The sequence below is a fragment of the Xenopus laevis genome, chromosome 5L (assembly GCF_017654675.1).
Source record: "Xenopus laevis strain J_2021 chromosome 5L, Xenopus_laevis_v10.1, whole genome shotgun sequence".
In the NCBI taxonomy this organism is placed as follows: Eukaryota; Metazoa; Chordata; class Amphibia; order Anura; family Pipidae; genus Xenopus; species Xenopus laevis.
This window is the reverse complement of record NC_054379.1, coordinates 22,273,047-22,280,969: the sequence shown is the minus strand read 5'-3', so window position 1 is coordinate 22,280,969 and position 7,923 is coordinate 22,273,047.

Genomic DNA, 7,923 nt, shown 5'->3' with positions numbered 1-7,923 from the left:
ATGCGCAGTAGATCTGTGCCGGTAAATGCTCCTACTGCGCATGCGCCACAAGATGCCGATTAATCCAGGAAGAAGACCGCTCGGGAGAAGATGGTGCCTGTGAACTCTGTGGTCAGGACCTGCGCAGAGGGGTGAGTAACAAGTTGGGGCATTTGCCCGGGGGGGCAGCTAGGCCAGGGGGGAGGAGGGAGGGGGGCAACAAAGGGGAGGGGTAGGGCTTTTGCACCTAGGGGCTTTCCTTCTCCTTTAAGGTGGCCATAGACATAAATCCGCTCGTTTGGATCTCTCCCCGATATGCCCATATTGAAGTGGGTGATATCGGGCTGATCCGATCGTGGGCCCTAGGGGCCAACGATTGGATCATAAAAAGTGAATTCGAAATTCGAAATTCGAAAATTCGAAAATTCGTGAAACGGCGAAAAATTCGTGAAACGGCGCCGGCGTCTCATTTTTGACGCCAGCGTCCGTTTTTTTTGGGAAAAGGCGTTCATTTTTTTAATGTCGGCGAATTTTCACAGCCGTTTTGCATATTTATTCGCTGGCGGTGAATCGTGCAAATTCATCGCAAATTCGCGCCTGGCGAATAAATTCGCCCATCACTAATCATTATGGATCCGGTAAGGGCATGCATAGATGCAGCCACGATATAATGGAATTTTTTACCTGCTCGATCGAGATCTGCCCGACTTTTAGGCAGATATCGATTGGGGAAGCCCGTTGAATGCCCCACACACGGGGCAATAAGCTGCCGACTCTGTCTGCAGCTTTTATCGGCCCGTGTATGGGGGCCTTAAGGCTACAAATGTATTGTTATTGCTACTTTTTATTACTCATTTTTCTATTCAGGCCTCTCCTATCCACATTCCTGTCTCTTATTCAAATCAATGCATGATTTCTAGGGTAATTTGGAATCTAGCAACCAAATTGCTAAAAATTGCTGGAGAGCTGCTGAATAAAAAGGTGAACAACCCCTGTAATAAGGGTGACAGGGTGGCAAATTAGGGAGTCAATTGGTTTCTGAATAATGTCGATGTGCGGTGATTTTGACGCAAGCCACTTTTCGGACGCACGTACAAATTTTTTTGATGAATTTTCGTGGGAGTTTCGCAAATGTATTCACTGGTGGCGAAACGTGGAAATTTCCCGCAAATTTGCGCCAAGGGGAATTTATTCGCCAATCACTACTAAGGAGCACATTTTCCTGACCCCCATAGGCGCCTCTATCCCACGGTATAAGCAGTAGTCTAGCCAGAACATCTGTCTCCTGTCTCCGTCGCTTATACCCCAGGTTTTCGGCGTCGCTGCAGGTTCCATTGGAGAACATGAGAGCTGCTGTTTGCGTTCTGTTAATGGCGCATTACTATGAACTATTGCTTTCATTACCATCGCTCTCTCCCCATAATGACTATTGTGCCTGCTCTCCAGTGCCGCATTTTCCCGCAGACACATGGCCTTCTCTGTAGCTCGCTGTATTTAATTTTCTTTAATCAACTCGCGGCCGAGGAAAGCATATTTCACTTTATGAGTAATTAAAATAAAATGAATTTAAGGGGAAATTTAACTGCCTTCGTGTCTTCCACTTACATTTGTTTAGGACTTTAAAGGGGAACTCCACCCAAAAACAGTTGTTTTGCACGATGAAGGAAAAAGCATTCCTAAGCAACTTCACAGTATATACATTTTAATGCTTTTGAAAAGCATGGAGGAAAGCTCAAGAGTCAAAACCAGCAGTGCAGGAAGGGGCAGACACAAAGAGCAACATGGGAATCACCGTGACAGCCCCATTACCCATAACTCATTTCAGATTTAAGGGAAAGCTCTGGGAAGGGGTAGAAATAAATACCATAACCTTCTATTAATTACCTTTAACTCAAATTCAGTTTCAAGAGAACGCACTTGGAAGGGGAAGAAATAAATACCCTAACCTTCTATTAATTACCTTTAACTCAAATTCAGATTCAAGGGAAAGCAGAGAGAATGGGTAGAAATAAATACCTTCACCTTCTATTAATAATTAGCATTTTATATACATTTTACAAATCACCATTGGGATTATGAGAGCGCCAGACTGGCAGCGCCTCATGCACAAAACCCCTGATGAAAAACGAAGGAACATTTAAATACATCAGAAAGAAAAGAAACCCATTACTTTGTTTTGTGGGAACAGTAAACAACGTATCAAAGCAATTAGAGCAGAGATATTAACGGATGAGTTTAATTAAATGGAATACAGATGGCTTCTAGTTACTCTGTAACCGCAAGTAACGATTGGGCTGTACCCGCTGAACTAAATGTACTAAAAAAAGACATTTTATTATAAAAGTGAGCTATGGAAAAAGTATGGGGCAGTAGCAGTGGGTTGTGTGCATCTCACTGGGGAAGGAAGCTTACCCTCCTGTTTCCATCTTGTCCTACTGCCTTTGTCTTGCCCTGCTGTCTCCATGTTGCCCTTCTGTCTCCATGTTGTCCTACTGTCCCCAGCTTACCTTTCTGTCTCAATATTATCCAACTGTCTCCATCCTGTCCCAGTGGCTCCATCTTGCTCAACTGTCTCCATCTTGCCCTACAGTCTCCAGCTTACCCTACTGTCTCCATCTTGTCCTACTGTCTCCATCTTGTCCTTCTGCCCTAAGGGTCAACACACCAACACTGCAAGCCACTGCAAAATAGTGGCTTCGTTTCCGTATGGCCCAGTCATATCTGTCTCAATCTTGTACTAATTTAAGCCATCTACTACACTTGTTATCTTCCCATTCTCTATCTTACTTACAATAGCTATTTTAGGGGGCATCAATATGGCTGGGTCACCCACAATCAGACCCTCCCACAGACAGCTCTAGGAGGAAAAATAACTCAGTAGCAGGTATTAGGCTAAACCAAAAGATTAGTAGAGAGCTACTGTATAAAAGACATGACTGTGGCTTGCACTGTGCCTCACAATTGAAAATTAGATCTGTAGACAGCAGGGAAAGATGGAGACAGTACAGAAAGATGAAGGTAGAAGGGCAAAAGGAAGTGTGTAGTTTAAGATGGAGTTAATGGGATAAGATTGTAACAGTAGGATATAACTGATACAGTATGGCAAGATAGAGAAAATAGGGTAAGATGAACAAGATGGCGAGAGCAGGATAAGATGGAAAGAGTAGAATATGATGGAGACAGTAGCACAAGATGGAGACAGTGGGGCAAGATAGAGAGACAGTAGGAACAGTGGGGCAAGATAGAGAAAGTAGGACAAGATGGTGTGATTAGGACAAGATAAAGACAGTAGGGTAAGATGGAGACAGTGGGGCATGATGAAAAAAATAGGCTAAGATGATGACAGGAGGACAAGATGGTAACAGTAGAGCAAGGTCTGCTGCCAAACCTCCAGCCTTAAGTTTTGTTGAAGTTCAGGCCCTGCAAAGTGTGTTTTGCCTCAGGTCAACCGACCTCTATAGAGGTATGTAGTACAATTTCATTAGGCCTAAAGGCAACTAGAGTCTCAGGCCTGCCAGAATCAATAATTGCATAGGACAGCTTAATACATCTTGTATGCAATCACCTACAGTAAGTGTTACCCCAGCTGTGCAAGGCTATAAGTGTTCCAAGTCATCTTTTCTCAAGCCCAACGAAAAGTTTATCAACTATGTTCCTCCTGTTGTGTATCAAGCGCTGTATCCTCAGTCTGTTCCTGCACTGAAACATCATGGAAGATCTCACCCTAACTGGCCTTCAGGCTGGGCCCCCATAGCTCACAACACAGATAAATACAGATATATACAGGTACCAGCTGTACTTGTAAGATACTGTATCTAGGATAGGTATCTGCTGCCCAGACTGATCTTCAAGCTGATATTCCAGGAGTATCTAGGATAGGAGATACACATTCTCCACCAATCTCATACAACTGAACGGACAGATATTTTTGTATATCTGCTCTACATTATACAATACGGCGCAGTAATTTCAGGCAGACACTTACCATAAAATCAACAACCAATGGCAGTATACAGTACATCTTAGTTGAGGAACAGAGGAAATTGAGAATTGAGAAGCCACATATAGACCAAAAATAGGTTGGTTATGTTATATATATTTGTGTCCCTTAGACACTTAATCATAGGCTTGACCTCTTATTCTTACATATATACATTTGGGATCACTCTAGGGGCACTGGCAGCTCTCACTGAGAGTCTTATTTAACAAGGCCGTGTCGGGGCACATCACTTCATCCAGTCTCGCCAGCAGGTAGATGGAGGGCCAGACGATGGGTGTCACTTAAAACTATCACTATCTGAAATAATACTGATGCGACTCAGATGTTTTACAAAGTAGCGGAGACAACGGGGCATGAAATTAAAATATGAGCAGCCACTGAGCAGGAAAAGCACAGCTCTGATCTGAAATGAGTGGGGGAAGATAAGGAGGGAGATACTGATTCAGTGCACATAAATCTCCCTTATTATTGCCCCAAAGCTTCTCTTGCCACTGGCAGGTCCCCATCTCTGGTCACACAACTCTATCCCCAACAAAAGGGGAACCCAACTGTTATTCCGGTCAAATGTTTTTCTTTAAAATATACACCTAAACTAAATATGCACTGATATTATGCAGCAAAGTATCCTTAATCCGGTTTGGCAGCTAAAAATTCTTGAAGGGGATGTTCAACTTCATATTAACTTGTAATATGTTACTAATTGACTGACTTTAAGCAACATTTAAATTGGCCTGTATTATTTATTTGGTGTTTATAAGTTCATTAGCCTTTTAATCGTGTCTTGTTCCAGACTGAAACTGAGACTGAAACTGAAATTCTGTCTGGTTGAAGGGAGTCACTGACTCTGGCAACCAAACAAATAAAGATTCACAGTAAGGCTTCACATTTATTGTTATTCTTTTTTTAATCACTTATCTTTGTTTTAAGGGCATTTTTGTATTTTATTTAAAAAATAAAACCTAGCACCCAGATAACAGTTTAACTTCTAAAAAGATGAAGGAGTGCGGAGACATTGGAAGGTGAGGGGTACATACAGAATTTGGAAAGAAACCACAGATGGACCCTTCCCAGACAGAGGCGTAGGTGAGGGGTACAAACAGAATGAGGAACCACAGATGGACCCTGCACAGGCAGAGGGGAAAATGAGTGGTACATACAGAATGAGAAACCACAGATAAACCCTGCCCAGCTAGACGGAAGGTGAGTGGTACATTCAGAATGAGGAACCACAGATGGACAGCCCAAGATTTGTGGAAAGGCCACCAAGGCCGGGCCTAGGGCAGCAGGATTTTAGGGGGCGGCATGCTGCCCAACCACACCCACATTGGTTTACAAACATTGGGGATGCGCAAGAGATACGATAGTATTTTAAACTTCCCCATTTCTCTGAAAATTTGCACAAATAAAGGGGAAGGGACAGGGGCGACAAATGACAGTAGGCCTAGCGGTGCCCGCTATGTAAATCCCCCATGCAAATGGAGCCTGTCCAGACAGAGGGGAAGGTGAGTGGCACATACAGAATGAGAAACCACAGATGGACTCTGCAGAGACAGAGGGGAAGGTGAGTAACATAGTAAGTAAGGTTGAAAAAAGACACACGTCCATCAAGTTCAACCTTTTTTTTTTTATATCTGCCTAACTGCCAGTTGATCCAGAGGAAGGCAAATAACCCATCTGAAGCCTCTCCAATTTGCCTCAGAGGGGGAAAAAATCCTTCCTGACTCCAAAATGGCAATCGGACCAGTCCCTGGATCAACTTGGACTAGGAGCTATTTCCCATAACCCTGTATTCCCTCACTTGCTAAAAAGCCATCCAACCCCTTCTTAAAGCTATCTAATGTATCAGCCTGTACAACTGATTCAGGGAGACAATTCCACATCTTCACAGATCTCACTGTAACAAACCCCTTCCGAATATTTAGGCGGAACCTCATTTCTTCTAATCGGAATGGGTGATCTCGTGTCAGCTGGAAAGACCTACTGGTAAATAAAGTATTAGAGAGATTATTATATGATCCCCTTATATATTTATAAATAGTTATCATATCTACCCTTAAGCGCCTCTTCGCCAGCGTGAACATCCCCAATTTGGCCAGTCTTTCCTCATAGCTAAGATTTTTAAAACCTTTTACCAGCTTAGTTGCCCTTCTCTGTACCCTCTCTAATACAATAGTGTCCTGTTTAAGTGATGGAGACCAAAACTGAATGGCATATTCTAGATGGGAACTCGGATGAAGCAGCGCACACTCTCCTCACAGTTTGGCAGTTTGAGCCCGGTGCACAGTGTAGAGGGCACGGCAACCCCCAGGAATACGTACAAAACAAACAGAATCACTGGCACACGTGGCAATTCAAGTGCCGGGTTACCCCGTGCTCTTTATTGTGCGGACGTGCAACGTTTCGGGGTAACAACCCCTTTACCCCGAAACGTTGCACGTCCGCACAATAAAGAGCACGGGGTAACCCGGCACTTGAATTGCCACGTGTGCCAGTGATTCTGTTTGTTTTGTACATATTCTAGATGGGGCCTTACAAGTGCTCTATACAGTGGAAGAATGACCCCTCCTCCCGTGACTCTATGCCCCATTTAATACAGCTTTACGTGAGTGGTACATAAAGAATGAGGAACCACAGATGGACCCTGCACAGACAGAGGGAATGTGAGTGGCACCTTTGGAAAGAGTAAACATCTGTTAGAAAACTTTTCTTTTTAGGAATTTTCTCACATGTAACATCTAAATTTGAATATTTTCTCACTTCCAACTCCTCCTACGCACTGCAAAGCCCCTAGTAACTGAATGACTCTGCTTGTGTTCCTTAAGGCTATATAGCCCTCTGCTGAATGCCAACAAGTTGCTAATTCCCTGACAGACAGGACACGGAGCCGGCGGAGCAATGTCAGGCTGTACGGCACGTTGCAGGGAGAGAGCTGAAAGCTTTACAAATGGCAGAAATAAATAAGAGTGTTAACGAGGCCGTTTCTGTCTTTTCCTCGCTGCCGAATATGTTCTCCCCATGTTACGTGCTTTGAAAAGATTTTCTAATTAAGAATGGAGCTTGCCAGAGAGAGCAATTAGGTGCAAAACACTGTCCGTCAATTTATCTGCTTCCCAAAGAAAAAAGTAAGAAAGAATTTCGCTCAAGTCTCAAAGCTTTTATTTTATGTTTCATGATCTCCCAGAAATCAGAGGCCAGGCCCTGTCTGAACATCCCTATATGGGCTCCAGCTATTGCTAGACTTCACTTCCCAGCATCCCCTGGCAGCCTTTAATGCTGTAGTTCTCAATTATTTGCTGAATTAGACCAACCTGCCAGGAACCCTGGAACCCACAGAAACCTGGAAGCATTTCTGGACTGGGGGGTCCAGGCCCACCAAAGTAGGGATGTCGCGGACTGTTCGCCGGCGAACTCGCCGAATGTTCGCGAACGTCGCGCGACGTTCGCCATTTTGGGTTCGCCTTACCTGGCGCTTTTTTTTGACCTCTCACCCCAGACCAGCAGATACATGGCAGCCAATCAGGAAGCTCTCCCTCCTGGACCACCCCCACACCCCCTGGACCACTCCCCTTCCATATATAAACTGAAGCCCTGCAGCGTTTTTTCATTCTGCCTGTGTGTGCTTGCAAGAGCTAGTGTAGGGAGAGAGCTGTTACTGATTTCACTGATTTCTTTGAGGGACAGTTGATAGTAAGTTTGCTGGCTAGTAATCTACTTGATACTGCTCTGTATTGGAGGGATAGAAGTCTGCAGGGATTTGAGGGACATTTTAGGGTAGCTTTGCTGGCTAGTAATCTACCTTCTACTGCAGTGCTCTGTATGTAGCTGCCTGCTGTGGGCACTGATCTCTTCTGATCTCATCTGCTGACTGCTGTAATAACCCAATAGTCCTTGTAAGGACTGCTTTTATTTTCTTTTTTGTTTTTTTACTTTGCTAGTTGCTACTA